This window comes from Sus scrofa, chromosome X (genome assembly GCF_000003025.6).
Source record: "Sus scrofa isolate TJ Tabasco breed Duroc chromosome X, Sscrofa11.1, whole genome shotgun sequence".
NCBI classification, from domain to species: Eukaryota; Metazoa; Chordata; class Mammalia; order Artiodactyla; family Suidae; genus Sus; species Sus scrofa.
In genome coordinates this window covers 117,338,721-117,358,011 of record NC_010461.5, presented here as the reverse complement: position 1 = coordinate 117,358,011, position 19,291 = coordinate 117,338,721, and the positions used below count along the sequence as shown (strand labels likewise).

Sequence of the window (19,291 nt, the reverse complement as noted above, 5' to 3'; positions counted from 1 at the left end):
TCTCTGTGTCACATTTTGGTAATTCTCACAATATCTCAGATTTTCATTATTATTATATTTGTTATGGTGATCAGTGATCTTTGATGTTACAAAGATTGCAAAAAAGATTACGACCTCCTGACAGTTCAGATGATGGGGAGCATTTTTAGCAATAAAGTACTCTCTAATCAGGGTACGTACTGCAGACAAATGCTATTGCACACTCATGAGATTACAGTGTAGTGCAAACAGTTTTCTTCTTCTTTTTTTTTTTTTTTTTTTTTTTTTTTGTCTTTTCTAGGGCCACTTCCCGCGGCATATGGAGGTTCCCAGGCTAGGAGTCGAATTGGAGCTGTAGCCGCTGGCCTACGCCAGAGCCACAGCAATGCGGGATCCGAGCCATGTCTGCAACCCACACCAGAGCTCACAGCAATGCCTAAGATCATGGAATTTGCGATACATTAATGAAGGTGTTAGGCTATCCTGTGTAAGCCACTTGACCTCTTAGCAAGTAAGTGATATTGACATAACCTTGCTAAGAACTCTAACCAAGCAAGGAACATCAGATTCATTTACCATTTCCAATTTGGATAAAACATTAATATTTGACAGTAGTTTTTATAATCACCTACAAGATTTTGTTTTGGTTTGGCTGAGCTGAATCTGTGGCTTAATCAGTGGATATTCCAGTTGAAAACATCAAGTGTTACTTAGACATTTGCTGCCCTGACAGCTTAAGGGTCTTGTGTTATTTTTTTCAACTATATCAATATTCATGTTGGCGATATGTGTAAATTCTATATCCAAAAAAATAGAAGCTTCATATAAATAAAGCACACAAAAGATGCATTGAAAATTTCTTTTTAAAATTATAACTAAACATGAGTTATTGCTTTTGTTAGATCTGACATAACTTATTCATTAGAGAGCAACAAGTGTGCACATCTGTATATTTGCATACTAAAAATAGTTGTTCGAGAAACAAAAGGTTGCTTAGAATACATAACCTCTTACTCGTTTAAATTATATGTTTCCGAGTGGAGTATTATGATCTTGTTTTCAACTACATGTATGTGACTACCTAATTACAAAGCAGACATTTTAAACATAGTGTTTATTTCAAAGCATTGTATCTCAGAATAAAAATGCATTAGAAGCAGTGATCAGGAGGAAAGGGAGGCAGACATGTTCAATGTTTTGGACACAGACATCAAGATCTCCATCCTCCATTCTCAGTAAATTTTGTTGTGACCAGACTTAACACAATGTAGACCAAATGCAACTGTTTAGCTCTGAAAATGCTGACAGTGTGATCAATTCATGAAGAATCATGTCATGCTATTTTTGTTTTACCTGAGATTCACTCTTAGAATTATTGAAAAGGATGAGGGTGGGTAGCGAATGGCACCTGGGGAATGCTGTGGCAATGTTACTACCTACATTTATTATCTCTTGGTTAGCTTTGTCAGGTTAGTGGTAAGGCTTAATGGTCATGCTTACTGGTTGGGACAGGGGAAGGTAGCCAGGACTGATTTTGGAGGGGTTAAGCCTAGGTATAGGACTGGACACTGAAAATCATGGCCAGACCGCCCAATGTATAAAGTCCAAAGGATGAGATAATTCTGAGCTTGTTTCAGCTATTATTGTGGTTTCAGTTCTTTCCCAGCAAGATCCTAGATAGCATCTAAGGAATGGAGGAAGGGATAGGGAACAAGTGTGGCAGAGGTAGGACCCAACCCTCCAGGGGGAAGATAATAAGAACCTGGGTAGACGGCAAGCAGTAGTAGTCTATAATACCAGTGGGAATTCTAGGGCTTGGCAAGGATGCCATGGGGGAAGAATCTAGTCATCATAGAGAGCACACTGACATGGTGGTCATGCAGTCTTTTGTCTACTAAATCGAGGGCAAACATTTAGCTCTAGGCTTGACTTGATGGTTTGCCATGGCTCTTTTGATATGTTGGCTCTCAGCAGGGTTGACTCAGGGACTGCATGTGACTGTGTTGGTGGAGGGCGTCAATGACATGAGGGCTGGCGGGGCAGGGCAAATCAGAGAACAGTATCTCATTATGTGCGTCTGTGCAAACAGTGGTACATCTACTCTGTGAATAGATAATGACATCTTGCATTTAGCTCCAAAAGAGGTGGAAAGAAAAATAAAAATGGAGTGTTACATAGCATTTTAGGTTAGCTAATAAATGCAACAAGGTTAATTTTTTTTCTGTTTTACTTTTTTAGGGCTGCACCTGCAGTGTATAGAAGTTCCCAGGCCATGGGTCTAATTGGAGCTATGGCTGCTGGCCTATGCCACAGCCACAGCAATGACAGATCCCAGCCACATCTGTGACCTATACCTCAGGTCATGGCAACGCTGGATCCTTAACCCACTAAGTGAGGCCAGGGATCGAACCCTCATCCTCATGGACACTATGTCAGGTTCTTAACCCACTGAGCTACAATGGGAACTCCCTGAGTTTAATTTTGAATGAGGAAGTGGATGTCACATTTAGTACATACCAATGGCTCTTAATCCATGTAGTGTTTAAGACGTATTGTGAGACCCCTAAGAGTATGAGATGTCTCTGCAGGTAAGAGGTTTACTTTTAAACAAAGAGCATGAAGCAAGTCCACCCACACATTCACATAATCCATGTCAAATCCACATGTAAAGACAGCTTTACCTGCCACAATCAATAATCTCTGGTATCATCAATTAGATGGCATTTATTTACCTGTCATTTATTTTCTTTTTAGTGGTTAAATATATTGCTACAATTCTTCTGAGGCCACAGTATGAGTACACTGGAGTCCTAATTAGTCATCACGAGTTGGTTAGTGCAATTTTGACAGAATAAAACCTGGAATCTGAGTCCCTTTTTAAACGATTTATGCAAATTTACTCTTTATTCTCAGGCTATTTGCAATCACAATTGAACTTTTAAATGGAGTAATAATTTCACTCAATAAAGTACACATGCTTCTAGCATCTCATCCCTCTCTTTCACTTGCTTATTCTATAACAAAATGATGCTGTTATCACAGCATACATTTTTAGTTCTTTTTTAAATTTTTATTTTTTTACTTTTATGACCACACCTGTGGTATATGAAAGTTTCCAGGCTAGGGGTCGAATTGGGGCTGCAGCTGCCAGCCAGTGCCATAGTAACACCAGATCCTTAACCCACTGAGTGAGGCCAGGGATTGAACCCACATCTTCACGGAGACTACACTGGGTTCTTAACCTGCTGAGCCATGATGGAACTCCCATTTTTAGTTCTTATTAAACTCATAATGCTAGAAAACGTACAGGCTTATCTTTGGTGTTGCATACAAAACTTTCTCCCTTATAGAGGATACTCAGTGAAAACTGGCTAAAACTTTCTACCCAAGCCACGATTCCAGGAGCAAAACCGACCTGATGTCTCTTATTTTCCAACTGAATTTCAAAGCAAAGTGAAAGGTATTTTTACCACCACACACACTCACAGGCAAAGGATTCTAGTCTACTCTAGTCTGTTCTAGATCCACTATCTAATCCCTGACTCCTTTTCTGGATCTCGTCATTAGATTTCCTTTTCTTCCTTCCTTTCTTCCTTTCCTTCTTTCTTTTCCCCTTCCTTCCCCCCTCCCTCCCTTCTTTTCTTTCCACATCAGGGCATACAGAAGTTCCCAGGCCAGGGATGGAACCTATGTCACAGCAGTGACAATGCCAGGCCCTTAACCCACTGCACCATAAGAAAACTCCCTAGATTTCATTTAAACAGAGTAAAGGTATCTCTAGCTCTAGTTTTCAGCTGAAGGTATTGCCTTTGCAAACTTCAAACTATGACCAACACATAACTCAAGAAGAAGTTTTGCTTTAGAACAGGTAAACAATGTCACTTTTTTCCCCCTACATGTAAGGATGCTAAAAGATGGTGACAGTGATGAGAAGTAGAGAGTCATATGCAAGAAAATTTTAGAGCTCAGGGACTTCCTCATTAGAATTATAAAGGAAGAAATAGTTACCGCTTGTCAGAGAAGGTGAGTAATGTGACCCTCGCTGAAACGGATGGTCTGCAAGAAGACCAAATGCTCAGAATGAATAGTTTTTTGTAATGACTAGAAATCCAGTTTAGGGTTTACTAAGTGTTATACTGGTTAAGAGTGTGAGGACGCATCAAAAAATCGAAGATTAAAGACACAGGCAAAGCAAACATCTGCTCCTAGTAAGTGGATACTACCTCCTCTTCAGTAAGTTTCCAATCATCTTAACTTGAAATCTGGGAGAACAAGTGTGACTGTGTTTGAGAATTCTTTTCAATTGTGTTGGATGAAGATCCAAATGAAACTGTGATGGTATAGTGGATTTGCCTCAAAGGTTAATCTTTTATCCTTAGCAAAAGTTGAATCTAGCCCAAATGTGAATGCCAAGATTCCGGAGAACCACTGAACTGCAGCCTTTGCCATCAATATAGAAAATCAAAGGTTTTGTGGTCCAATGATGTAATTTGTTAAAAGTAACATATAGTGGTAAAGTAAGCTACTGGGAGGAGCTCATATTCTATTCTGCTTGCATTAAAATACAGTGGATGTTCTGCTATAATGAATGCATAAAGGGATACAAATAAGAGCTATAGAATCAACTAAAGTGTATTTATTTCCCACATCCACATTCATGCCAAAAACCCATCAACAAAATGAGCAAAAAAGAATACATTTCTGAGGGAGTGGACACCCATTAAGCGATTTCTGCAAGTGACAGAATACTTTGATTCATCATTGGATAGTAATTCAGGTTTTTATTTTAATTCCTATGGTGGTTATGACCATCCCCATTCCCCATCAACTTCGGTTTTGTAGAGGGAGTAATTAATATGCATGCTGTGTCTCTCATTTGCCTGGAATTACAGATGATGACTCCAGCACCAGTGTTCTGGGCTTTATCTTGCAAATGGGACACTGACTAAAATATGAAGACCACTGGGTCCCTTGCACTCATATAATTTGCATTCTGGACACAATAAGTTCTGCTTATATAAGGATGGCCTGATTAGTTCTCAAATCCAGCATTTTTTAGAAATACTGACATTAGTGCACATTTTGGAAGAGAAGTAAGCAGTGTCCTAGAAGAACAAACATAGAAATGACCACCTCTAACACAATCTTACAGTGTGTTTTGGCCAAATCCTTTCTTCTTCGTTGGCATAATGGTCCAACTCTTTCATTTGTAAAGGAAGAGTATTCAACTACTTCATGATCCTTGAATGTGAGTGGCTGGGAAAAGACAGCAACGTGCATTCAAAGGGGCATATTGGCAAGTCCTGGATGATTTTTTATTTTTCAAGCTACACATGCTCCTAGCCTACCTCTACTCTCCTCAGATCTTTTGGTGATATCATAAGACAGAATATTACTGATAAGATGTTACCTATATTAACAGTCCTGAGGTCAAAATCTGGTTAAAAATCACTAAACTAGATAATATCTAGGAATATATTCCAAGATTATTTATGGATCTATGAGAATGATGGCTTACTCGTACTATCACCAAATGCTATATCCAAGTGTTCTCTTGCTTCACAATAGTGTCCTAAGGAGAATTACATGACATTTATGTGTGATAGTGTAACACCTGGTATGTAGTGTGCACTCCATAAATGGAAGTTGCTAGCCTTCTATCCACAACAATTAATGAAAATTTTTCTTATTCACAGTGTGTTTGGTGATGGAAGATGTAAGAATTGAGCCGGGGAGGATGAACACTAGTTTTTTAAGAGGGGGCTAGTAAACTGGACACTGCTCTATCTGAACACTGACCTGGCTCCAAGCCTTGTTGATTCATGCTGATATTTAGCAGTTTTCATTGCACGACTCTTATTTAGAGAAGGGTATAACTATTCCCAGGTTCTGTGATATACAGCCAGCCATATTATTGCATTGAAAATAGTATTTTTGTTTAACATTTTCCCAACATGAATCCTACCTTATTCATTATACAGGAAAACAGTCCCATCATTGTTTACAGAGTAATTATTTTCCCTTTATGCCACAGAACAGTATTATGTATATTATTCACATATTAGAAGGACAACTTATCAAATGCAAGTCATTTAAATTGTGTGGCTTCATTTACATGCTCTAGGCTTATAGTTGACACACATTTGTTACATAGAAGAATATGTGTTTGGCATAAGTAGATACTGATTTTATAAGTGGATGCATATCTCTATTGGGAGAACTTTTTAAAGGTTGTACATACAATATATAATAGTTTCTGTCCAAACATAATGCATACACGTTATTTCTTTGGACTAAAGTCCAGTGAAAACGACCAGGGCTGAGACCTAGAGAATGAAAGGAATTGACAGTATATGTGAGGACAAGAGAGTGAAAAAGAAATATATGAGGGCCCCCAAATTAACTTGAACCATCATATATGTTTCTGAAGTTGAATTTAAATTGGGTATAATAGGAGTTCCTGTCATGGCGCAGTGGTTAACGAATCCGACTAGGAACCATGAGGTTGCGGGTTCGGTCCTTGCCCTTGCTCAGTGGGTTAATGATCTGGCGTTGCCATGAGCTGTGGTGTAGGTTGCAGACGTGGCTCGGATACCGCGTTGCTGTGGCTCTGGCATAGGCCGGTGGCTGCAGCTCCAATTCAACCCCTAGCCTGGGAACCTCCATATGCCGCGTGAGCGGCCCGATAAATAGCAAAAAAAGACCAATAAATAAATAAATAAATAAATTGGGTATAATAAGAAATGGTTGTTGCCTTAATGTAAAAACTGAAAACTTTTTTATTAATGTAATTTAGTAACAACTAGCTATGTTTGCATGTTTTGGTGGATACCACACTGTGTACTTTACCTCTTAGTCCTTATTTGGTATGTGATCTGGTTATTTGTTGTTGCTTAACAAATGACCCTAAATTTAGAGTAAAGAGAAAACCTTTCTGCTGTGTTCATGATTCAACTGGTCAGGAATCAGGAAAGTTTCAGTTGCCTAGTTCTTGGGGTTTCTCATACTGTTGCAGCTAAATTTCAGCTGGGGCATTTGAACATTCAATTGGAATGAACATTCAAAATGGTTCACTCCCCAGCTGGCAGTAGATGCTGGCTGTAGGCTGGCATCCCAGCAAAGGCTATCCACCAGTTCACCATAGTAGTCACTGAGCAGTTGAACTTCACACTTGGCAGTTACCTTCCTCCAAGCAAATATCCCAAGAGAACCTGGTCAAAATTTCTGGGCCATTTCTATTCTACCTTTGGAATTCAGTTACTCTCTAATGCTCTAAGCTGTCACAAGTCCAGTGAGTTAGAAGAGAATGGGACAAAGGTCCACCTAGTGATGGTTACATTAAAGAAAAGCACGCAGAAAGTTCCTGTTGTGGCTCAGCAGAAACGAATCTGACTAGGAACCATGAGGTTGCAGGTTTGATCCCTGGCCTCGCTCAGTGGGTTAAGGATCTGGCATTGCTGTGAGCTGTGATGTAGGTTGCAGACGCGGCTCAGATCTCGTGGTGCTGTGGCTATGGTGTAGGCCAGAGGCTCCAATTCCACCCCTAGCATGAGAACCTCCATATGCCATGGGTGTGGCCCTAAAAAGAAAAAAGGAAAAGAAAAGCATGCAGAATGGGTGATGTTGCAGCCATATTTGAAATCTGTCATTAGCCACAACTGAAATTTCCATGTTAGTTTTTCAGAGGAAACTGAGACCCAAAGTATTGAAGAAAACTAGAGACTTAAGTGGAACTCAAACTCATATCTGTCTTCCTCTAAAAACTATATTCTTTCCACTGTACTGCACTGACTCATAGGGTAGGTATATCATTCTTAGATTAGCATTTTTTTCCAAAAATATGAAGATTAAAATTTATTATCAAAGACAGATCATCTAATTAAGAGCCATGGTCCTGACTGCTAGTCTTGTTTCTACTACTTGAATGATGTGGGATAAGTTGTTTCCCTTCCCTGGGCTTCTTTTTCACATCTGATGAGCAGAATATCTATCTGAGCCATATTGTCTCCAAGGCCCCCGACACTCCTTGAATCCTGTGCTGCATAATATGAAAACATTACAAAAACACGAGAAGGGGAGTAATAGCCAGCACACCTGAGCAGTATTAAAAACTTTAATAATTTTTAATAGGAAGACTACAATACCTATTTATATCACTTCTAAAATGTGTAATTTTGGCTTTGTGACCCCTGCTTGGGATGCTCATTGACCTATGAGGCAAGAGGCAAGTGATTTAATTAGTTGTGCAATTGTGTCTTTCCTCTCTGAATATTTCCTTTTACATTCAATCACATTTCCTGAATCAAGAGGCTCCCACAGGCAAGAGAAAGGCTATGGATTTTATAGGTTTATTTGGGTTACTAACTGAAATGGAATGAAACTACCATGGGTTTGATAACAGTTTGAATTGAACAGTATTCTAGTTCTGCAGGAACAACATACTAATTTGTTTCTAGGCAGTAGGATATGCATTCTTCAAAAAAAAAAGTACCCTCCTAGAAACAGTTTCCTGAATGATTGTGCCATACAGTAATGTTAATGATTTGGTGAATTGTCTGAAAATGTTCTAAGTCTGGGGAAACCTCTTCAAAAGCCCTTTGAATGTTGACTAGTGTCTAAGGCTCTCGCATTATTCTAGCCATTTTATTCATTGCAGTTTCACAAAATTACAGAATTTAGAGCTTTGGGGGCTCTTCAACTTCATGGACTTCAGTTGTTTCTGAAACTTATTTCTCCATAGAACATTTTCTCAAACAAAATCAGAAATAGAAGTTTCATCTATCTATTGATAAAGGTGCAGATTCTGCACACAAAGTGGGATTGAGGCTCCAGAACCCTTTCTTTTTTCTTTTCTTTTTTGTTTTGTTTTGTTTTGTTTTTCTAGCGCCGCACCTGCAGCATATGGAGGTTCCAAGGCTAGGGGTCAAACTGGAGCTACAGCTGCCAGCCTGTGTCACAGCAACACAGATCTGAGCCACATCTGTGACCTACACCACAGCTCACGGCAATGCCAGAGCCATAACCCACCAAGCGAGGCCAGGGAACAGATCAGCAACCTCATGGTTCATAGTCAGATTCATTTCTGCTGCACCATGACAAGAACGCACAGAACCCTTTCTTCACTGACTCCCTTTCTTCCTACCCCTACCCTACTGCAGCATTCAAATTAGCCAAAGGAACTTTTAGACCTTTGAAAAAAATTACTCATCCAGTCCATTATCTGATTCAAAATAGATTTGATCAGATGTTCTTGTGCTAGACACAAGTTGTAAGACTGACAGAATTGCTACCCTTGGAGAACTCAGTCTTATAGAGGACTTAACATGTGTTAACAATTTTAGCCCTAATTTTGGTGTGCTAATTAATTATAGCATATTGTAGGGATGCCTAATGTGATCTGGGCTTAATGGTCCTGACATAGGAAAAATATTTATACTTGAAGGAAAATTAGGAGTAAGACATTAAAAAAAAGATAAGAGGAGGAGGAAATGTTTCATGAAGAAATAAAAGTGTATATGGAGCCCATGTGAGGAGGAGCATGGCATAGTTGAGTTTTTCTTGACTGTGAAATGTGAAGGGAGCCAAAGGTAACGGATGAACTTGTTGATGGACTCAGAAGCCACATTGTGATGGGCCTTGTGAGCTGTAGTAGGAAATCTGAATTGAAACCAAAGGGTCATCGGGCAGGGGACCACTGTAGGAGGCTAAAGGAGAACAGTATGCTATGCAAAGTGTTTCCGAATCAGCACTGTGGCTGGTGTGTGGAGAATGGACTGGAGAGGACCAGAACTGAAGCAAGAGGGGTCGATTTTGAAGGTAGATCTGGCATCATTGCTAATAGACTGGATATCATCCACAAAGAGAGAAAACTCAATATATGACCCTCAAATTTTGGCTTGAGAAATAGGTGGATATTCAGTGTGACTTGTTCATATGTCAGAGACTAACAGATGAGCAGGTTTAGGAAGAAAACCAAGCATTTTTAATAAACTTAATATTAAGTATCACAGTAGAAATGGAAGGTAGGTAATTAGATATGGATATGAACTTCAGGGGATAGGTCTGGGGTAGAGATACAGTTTTGAGATTCAAAAATATACAGGTGGTATTTGATACCATCACGGTTGATGAGATTATCCAGCTCGATGGCATCCAGTGGAGAGATAAAGGGACCAGGACAGAATCATAGAAACCCCAACATTTAAGGGATAAATACAAAGCCCACAGAGGAAAATTAGAAAGTATACAATAACTTAGAAAAAGAAAAGCAAAACGAGAAAGTGCGAAGGTGTCATAAAAATAAGAAAATAAAGTGATTGTTTTGGGGAGGTATCATCAATACTTGCAGATGTACCTGTGGTGAAAGTTGGGAGAGGGAAGAACATTTATTTAACTCTAACTGTACTTAACAGTGAATACACTCACCATTAAGATAAAGAAAATTGGAAAATAAAATAGCATGTATAATAAAACTAGAGTGTAGCTACTGACTAATATTTTCTATAAACAATGAAATTAAGACCAAATTAAGGGAGAAAGGTGAGAAACAATATGTATTTCTCCAGATTTTGATCACGGAAGTCATTATTATTGTGGAGAACATTTGAGTGAGTACTGAAGGACTCAGCCAATTAAACTCTTCCTGGATCACTAAGAATTACAGCCATGATCAGGCCACACAGAACACAATGACAAAATATATTGGACTGAAGGAACAATATTAGAGTGAGGAAGCCCTTACTAGTCAAGAGAGAAGCCATAATTGAAAACAGTGATTTAAAAAAAAAAAAAAAAAAAAAAAAAGGGAGTTCCCGTCGTGGCGCAGTGGTTAACGAATCCGACTAGGAACCATGAGGTTGCGGGTTCAGTCCCTGCCCTTGCTCAGTGGGTTAACGATCCAGCGTTGCCGTGAGCTGTGGTGTAGGTTGCAGATGCGGCTTGGATCCCGAGTTGCTGTGGCTCTGGTGTAGGCTACAGCTCCGATTCGACCCCTAGCCTGGGAACCTCCATATGCCGCGGAGTAGCCCAAAGAAATAGCAAAAAGACAAAAAAAAAAAAAAAAAAAAAAAAGGTGTATTACTCACAATGGATGCCTGAGGCTACACAGCCAGGTCCTGGGTAGAAAGAGTGACAGTGCAGACCTGGGGTTCTATTTTGTACTGGGGTAGAGGGTAGGGTGTTTAGGATTTCACAGCTTCACTCTTTAGCAGTGAATTTAAAACATAAGAGCAGGAATTAAAGTGCTGGAAGGGAAAAGCATGGTCACTCAAAAGGCCAGTTGTGTAAGTCCCCCAGGGATTTCTAAAGGGAGTTTGTTGGGTGAGGCAGCCTGGCTTTTATTCCAGTTGTCTTTTTTTCAAGATGGATGTTTTTGAAATGGATGCCTCTGCTATCAAAAGCTTAATGTCAGGCACCTATATTACAAGGTCATAGAGCATAATTTAAGTAACTTTTTAAGAATACACTACAAACATTTGACAGTGCTTATCTTTGAGAAGTAAAATTAGGGGTAGGTTGTGAAAAGAAGTTTCTTTCATCTTTTCAACTTTTTGTTTGTTTTCTCAGCCACACCTGTGGCATGTGGAAGTTCTCTAGCCAGGGATCAAATCCAGCCACATCTGGGACTAATACCACAATGTCAGATCCTTAACACACTGTGACACAGCAGGAACTCATCTTTAACTTCAAGCACTTATGTATATGTTTGAAAAAAATGTTTGTAGTGAAAGTATACTTCTGAAAACATAATTTAAAAAAAAATCAGTTACAAATGCTACAGAGAATAAGACAAGGGCTGACTGCTGTCCATTTGGTGTAGCAGCCTTGGTCTTGTTCACAGCACTTTCAATATTAATATACACTTAAAAATCCAATCTAATAAAAGCATAATTTTTAGTTGTATCAAAATCACTCTCAAGAAGAGCTTTAGGATTTTGAAGTCCAATGTGTAAGCAGATAGTGTAGGAGGTCCCCAGAGAAAGAGAACCAGACATAGCTTTCTTGACATAAGAGAAGCCATTTTTGGCCTAAGTCATTTTGTGATTTAATGCTAGTCACAGTGTTTGTCCCTGAACAGGTCTTAGTAATAATAATCTTAAAGGAAGTGAGAGAATTCAGGAACAAAAGAAAAGCAGTCAAGAAACAACAGTTCAGCAATAAAACAGAGTCCTACTTTCTCCTCAAGGGACGTATATCACAATCTGATATAATCTTTGAGTCCTGCAGGAACTAAGGCCCCCACTCAGGTGGAGGATGGAATGATGTTATTGCCCCTCCAGACTTGTCAACTAAAACTTGGTCTCTGTTGACCTTGGCCCCAATTCTATACTGAACTGTTTTCTGCTTAAGGCCCCTTATGAATATGCATGTACCCTTAGCTTAAAGCTTCCCCAATTTTGCTGTTCTGAGAAGCACTGATTTGGGAAAGATCCCCAGTGTTCTCTTACTTGCTGCAAGTAAGATATTTTTCATCCTCTTTACTTTGGCTTGGTTCTATCTTTTGGCTTGACTCCCACCAAGAGGCAAAGCCAGTTTTTGGGTAACAGAAGCAGGGAGTCTAAGGCTGCATCTGCAGTGTCTATGGTGTGGGCAAAGCTCTTCATCCCTTCTCCAAGCATCCTTCAATCATTTCCTGTGAAAAAATACATTTAGTGGCTCTTTCACCAAGATGGAACTTTGAGCAGATGGACTGTGTTCTTCTCTGCAGTCTGTTCTCTGCTTCTGTGTCTCTCCTGATATTTCAATAGGATGTTGAAAAGGAGGTACTGCAGGGATACCTTGTTTTCTGCTTTGCTCACCAATGATTCTTAAAGGTTATATTTAGCAAATTAGACCAGCTACATGTTTTATTCAGCTCAGAAGGCACAAAAGATTGTCTGTCCTTATAAGTATGCTAACTTCTCACCTAGGCATGTGAGGGACACACTCTGTGAAAGGGGTCCCGTGGCTCAGTGTTTCGTCAGGTTGAATAGCAGGATTAGCAACTCCACAGCTCTTATCATTCAGGTAAGATTTGGTGAGAATCATGGGCTCTTGTGCTGGGAAAGATATGATAATGTGTGTAGAGCAGGTACTAAGCGACCCAAATATTGCATAAGCTGGACTCCTATATTAAAAATTCAAATACACCATATGCAGATTTGTTGCAAGTAAGGAACATATAATCTGGACGATGGGAAGGGCTATGATCACTAGAACTTTTAGATAGTAGGTGATCCTTAATTTAAATGCAGAAATACCATGGTTCCATGTAGTCGTTGAATTTTAGTAGTTCACACTAATGAGCACTTGCTGCTTGCCAGGTACTGTTATAGGTGTTTTATCATCGTTAACACATTCATTTTTCACAACCTTATGAAAATAGAGTTTTATCCCCACTTGTGAGGAAATGAGGACTCCAAGAAAACACTGAAGTCAAGCTATGCAGCTAATATTCATACAAAGGTCTATGGCTCAATAGCCCAAGACCTTAGCCTCTATGTGATACTCAACATTTATAGTACAAATTCACTCAGATGATGAGAATCCAGTCCCTTGAGATAGAAGTCTTAAAAGAACTAAGCAAGATACCAGGTTTTCCACCCAAGCTGATGGAGTATTGTCACAGGAAAGAGTAAATACCTGGTAAGAGAGCATCCAGTCATATGGATGGGTGAGTCAAATTATGGAGAGACCACTAGGGAAAGCCTGTGACTAAAAGGCTGCACATGTATAGCTACAGGGCTTATCAACACATGCTATGCCTTGGATAACATGACAAATTCCACACCAAAAGAATTGGGTTCTGCTCACAGATCTAATACCAGTTCTGGCCAGGATTAACTCTAAATTAGCCAAGCCAGGTAGGGTGGTACTCCTGATCTCAAAATGAGTAGTACTGCTTCTAGCTTGGAGGGGTTGAGAAATAGAGGATGACTACAATTTTGCCATCTTTTGAGAGCTTCCATTGTTAAAGACTTCTTTGAAGTCTGAAATTGAAGACAAAAAAGAAGTCATTCACGGGTAAGAGACACACTGGGGCAACGAAACCCTCATGTTAAAACACTGTTTTAAATGTTTTAGAAAGAAAACATTAGACTTAAAATTCAGTTACATCATGTAATTATATTTAATATTATCTATGAATAGAGATCCATTTAATGATTCCAAGTTGAGAAAATACTTTTTGACATCTGTTTCAATATTTTGGCTGTTTTCCTGACAAGTAGAATTTCAAAGATAGTTCAGTGGAAGCTCACACATCATAAAAAGGTAAGAAGCTAGAAAAGACAATGACTGAGGTATTGAAGCATCCTTGGGGACCCATGGCAAGTGACTTTTTCTAGATAAAGAAAAAAATCAAATCATTACACAAAGGGAAGTTTCATCTGAGGATTAACATTCAAAGTGAGTATATTCCCTGATCTGCTCATTAAGGGGAGGCCCAGGAAAGCAGAAATTTATGGATAGAGACTTGGATTTCAAGGTGACACAAATGCCAAACTATGGCCAATCATGTGGGGAAGGGAGGCAGCAGGATCCATGAGATCTGGGCAACTAAGTAAAGCTTAAGTCAGTCATTTTTTCATAGATCCATACTAAAAGGTACTCAGGGCCATCAAAGACAGATTTCCATTATTGCAGACATTTTCAGGGTTGCTTATAGAAACTGCGAAGAGGAAGATTACTCAGTGTCAAGAAATACAGATCAGCGGGTTCAGTATAATGCACTGTGGGATGGGTTAGGGTAGGGACAGCAAAAACTTTATTTTGTATATTATAAACCATATTATAAAAATCCCATTAATGTATTATCTCATTTCATCCTTACATCTGTGTTAGGATACTGTTATTGTCTGCATTTTAGAGATGAAGAGGCTGTGGTTCAGAGAGCTTAAGTAATTTGATTAAGGCCACATAATTTATAATTTGGGACTTTAGGGATATATGATCAAACCCTATAATTAAATCCCATTGTGATGAAAAATGATTTTGGCTCCTAGAGACTCCATCACCTTAAAGAAGTCCTCCATTTAGGATGGTTTTTCTTGGCCCTGTCCTTGGGACCAAATCCCTAGTTCTATAGGGAACTTTATTGGTTAGATCAGCACAAATTTTATAGAACAGATAGATATAATTACTTAATCTAGGGACCTGCTACATCAGATTTGGGGGGTTCAAGACAAACCCCATGGAAAACTCTATGGAGTTTATGTAGTGCCTCGTATGGACTCCAGGGTCTCAGATGCCAAGGTTTTAACAAAATGCCTTCTGTTTCACAGAAAGGTCACCACCAAGTTGAGGCAAGAGATCCACCTATAGGTTACCCTTAGACTTTAAAATCCACTCTCAAAAATAAAAAAAAAAATCCATCCTCTAATACATCCACTCTTTGCTCTTCCTCTCTTCCCACTTCTACAATTAATGCCTCGCCATTTATTTTCAACCCTCTCCACCTTTAGCCATGTTGCTCTTGCAAGAAATAGCCATAACTTATTGACCATTTAGTCAACTGCTATTTATCCTTTAAGAACTATTTCAACATCATGAGTGAAGAACTCCTTAATTTCCAAGGCAGATGAAATCACTTTTTCTTCTAAGGTCCCCAGCAATTTGTCCAGTTATCTGTTATAGTACCCTATAGAAAGCACAGCATAGCTCACAAACCTGTAAGCCACTCCAGGTTACTATTCATTTATTCTCTTCCTAAACATATATATCACAGTAAATGTCAAATAGTATTTGTTGAATAAAGTTTATAACACATAAGCACCTAGAAATTATGTGTTGTTAACTAGAAATATTACTTACAAGACTCACCTGTGGCAAATTTTGTGACAGTGAAATCATTTAAATTTCTATAACACATTCCCATTTGAGTGACTAGGGTGAGAGAGCAGGAATGTAAATTTGGGCTTGAAGTAGAGATGAGCATAAGGAGACCTCACATAGGAGACAGTGACATACTACATAGAAATGTGGACTCTGCAGTAAAAAAGAATAAAAAAAAAAAAAAACAAGTGTAAAACCCTGCTAAGAAGCAATCCTGAGAAACAAAAACCAAGCAGGAGGCATAACTCTCCCAGACTTCAAGAAATACTACAAAGCCACAGTCATCAAAACAGTGTGGTACTGGTATCAAAACAGACAGACAGACCAATGGAACAGAATAGAGAATCCGGAAATAAACCCTGACACCTACGGTCAATTAATCTTTGACAAGGGAAGCAAGAACATCAAATGGGAAAAAGAAAGTCTATTCAGCAAGCATTGCTGGGAAACCTGGACAGCTGCATGCAAAGCAATGAAACTAGAACACACCCTCACACCATGCACAAAAATAAACTCCAAATGGCTGAAAGACTTAAATATAAGACAGGACACCATCAAACTCCTAGAAGAAAACATAGGCAAAACACTCTCTGACATCAACATCATGAATATTTTCTCAGGTCAGTCTCCCAAAGCAATCGAAATTAGAGCAAAAATAAACCCATGGGACCTCATCAAACTGAAAAGCTTTTGCACAGCAAAGGAAACCCAAAAGAAAACAAAAAGACAACTTACAGAATGGGAGAAAATAGTTTCAAATGATGCAACTGACAAGGGCTTAATCTCTAGAATATACAAGCAACTTATACAACTCAACAGCAAAAAAGCCAATCAATCAATGGAAAAATGGGCAAAAGACATGAATAGACATTTCTCCAAGGAAGATATACAGATGGCCAACAAACACATGAAAAAATGCTCAACATCGCTGATTATAAGAGAAATGCAAATCAAAACTACCATGAGATACCACCTCACACCAGTCAGAATGGCCATCATTAATAAATCCACAAATAACAAGTGCTGGAGGGGCTGTGGAGAAAAGGGAACCCTCCTGCACTGTTGGTGGGAATGTAAACTGGTACAGCCACTATGGAGAACAGTTTGGAGATACCTTAGAAATCTATACATAGAACTTCCATATGACCCTGCAATCCCACTCTTGGGCATCTATCCGGACAAAGCTCTACTTAAAAGAGACACATGCACCCGCATGTTCATTGCAGCCCTATTCACAATAGCCAGGACATGGAAACAACCTAAATGCCCATCGACAGAGGATTGGATTCGGAAGAGGTGGTATATATACACAATGGAATACTACTCAGCCATAAAAAAGAATGACATAATGCCATTTGCAGCAACATGGATGGAACTAGAGACTCTCATACTGAGTGAAATGAGCCAGAAAGACAAAGACAAATACCACATGATATCACTTATAACTGGAATCTAATATCCAGCACAAATGAACATCTCCTCAGAAAGAAAATCATGGACTTGGAGAAGAGACTTGTGGTTGCCTGATGGGAGGGGGAGGGAGTGGGAGGGATCGGGAGCTTGGGCTTATCAGACACAACCTAGAATAGATTTATAAGGAGATCCTGCTGAGTAGCATTGAGAACTATGTCTAGATACTCATGTCGCAACAGAAGAAAGGGTGGGGGAAAAAACTGTAACTGCAATGTATACATCTAAGGATGACCTGATCCCCTTGCTGTACAGTGGGAAAATAATAAAAAAAAATAAAAATAAAAAAAAAAATAAAACCCTGCTAAGTAGAGCAACATGTCAGACTAGAAGGATACAGACGCCAAGTTAACAAAAATATATGGACCAGAATACCTCTGTGAAAACACTAGAGAACAGCTGAGAAACCAGAGCACAAAGGCCATTGTGAAACCAATTAGGGAAAAAAATCACGACTTTTGGTGCAGCTGTTTATGCTCCATCTCCTAAGCAAGATAGAACAGAGCAACCAGAAGGAAAACCTCCATACCCAGGCTCCTCCCCAGGAGAGAAACAAACAAAAAAGTGTACCATGTGTCCGGAATTCAGGCTTGTTTGGGGGTTGCTTAAGGGACTGGTTTCTGAGAGTTCCCATCGTGGCTCAGTGGCTAACAAACCTGACTAGTAGCCATGAGGACAAAGGTTCAATCCCTGGCCTTGCTCAGGGGGTTAAGGATCCTGCATTTCTGTGGCAAAGGCTGGCAGCTGTAGCTCTGATTAGACCCCTAGCCTAAGAACCTCCATATGCCATGGGTGTGGCCCTAAAAATACAAGAAAAAAGTGGGGGACAACTGGTTTCTGACTCACCTGTTTGCCACACATTAGAGCTACAGTTCTTCAGGCAGATACCAGGGGAAGAAAGACATAAGAAGAATTCAAGAGGGCCTAAAACCCCTAGCCAGACAGATTTGTGAATGTCCTTTCCCACATTGAAGCCAGTAGGCCAAGACTGAGAGAGGTGGTTATTTTTTCTAATTCCAAATTCCCATCAAAAAACTACAAGGCATTAAAAAAAAAACCCACAGGAAAATATGGCCTATGCAAAATAACAAAATAAAATTCCAAGAACTGATCCTAAAGAAATGCAGATCTATGGGCTGCCTGACAAAGAATGTAAAATAATTGTCATAAAGAGGTGCTCAATGAACAAAAAGAACATAGACAACTAAACGAAATCAGGAAAATGATGCATAAACAAAATGAGAATATCAACAAAAAGAAAAACACTATAAAAATAACCAAATGGAAATTCTGGAGCTGAAAGATACAATAACTGAACTGAAAATTCATTAGAGGATTTCAACATCAGAATTCATCAGGCAGAAGGAAGAACAAGTAAACTTGTAGATCAATTGAAACCATCCGGTCAGACAAGCAAAACAAAAAAATAATGAAAAATGAAGATAGCATAAAGAAATTATGTGATATTATCAAGCAATCAATATATGCATTATTAGAATCCCAGAAAAAGAGAAAATGAAAGGGGCAGAGAGCTTATTTGAAGAAATAATGTCTGAAGACTGTCCAAATCTGAGGAAAGAAATGGACATACAGATTTGAGAATCTGAAAAAATTCCAACTAAAATAAATTCAAAGAAAGCCACATCAAGAAACTTTATAATCAAACTATCTGAACTCAAAGCAAAGAGCACCTTGAAACCAGCAAGAGATAAGCCCATACAACAAAAGTTCCATAAGGTGATCAGTGTGCTTCTCAGTAGAACTTTCTGGAATACAATGGAGTGGTACGAATATGTTGGTACACGATATATTCAAAGTGCTGAAAGAAAAAAAACTAACAACCAGGAATAATGCATCTGGAAAAACGCATTCAAAAGTGAAGACAAGGAGTTCCTGTCATGGCTCAGCACAAACAAATCTGACTAGTATTCATGAGGACACAGGTTCGATCCCTGGCCTTGCTCAATGGGTTAAGGATCCCGCATTGTTGTGAGATGTGGTATAGTTTGCAGACAGCTCGGATCCTGCATTG

The 19,291-nt window shown here is 39.1% G+C and overlaps 2 long non-coding RNA genes across 2 annotated transcripts in view; both read right to left on the bottom strand.

Annotated features, from left to right (window-relative positions):
• The window catches only part of LOC110257663, a 412,314-nt gene that overhangs the window by 210,305 nt on the left and 182,718 nt on the right, over window positions 1–19,291 (bottom strand). The gene's annotated exons all lie outside the window — the stretch shown is intronic.
• Window positions 14,150–19,291, bottom strand: part of LOC110257662 — a 37,418-nt gene continuing 32,276 nt past the window's right edge. The window contains exon 3 of the long non-coding RNA XR_002340581.1: window positions 14,150–14,299. This is a non-coding gene — a long non-coding RNA (uncharacterized LOC110257662). The remainder of the gene's footprint in view (window positions 14,300–19,291) is intronic.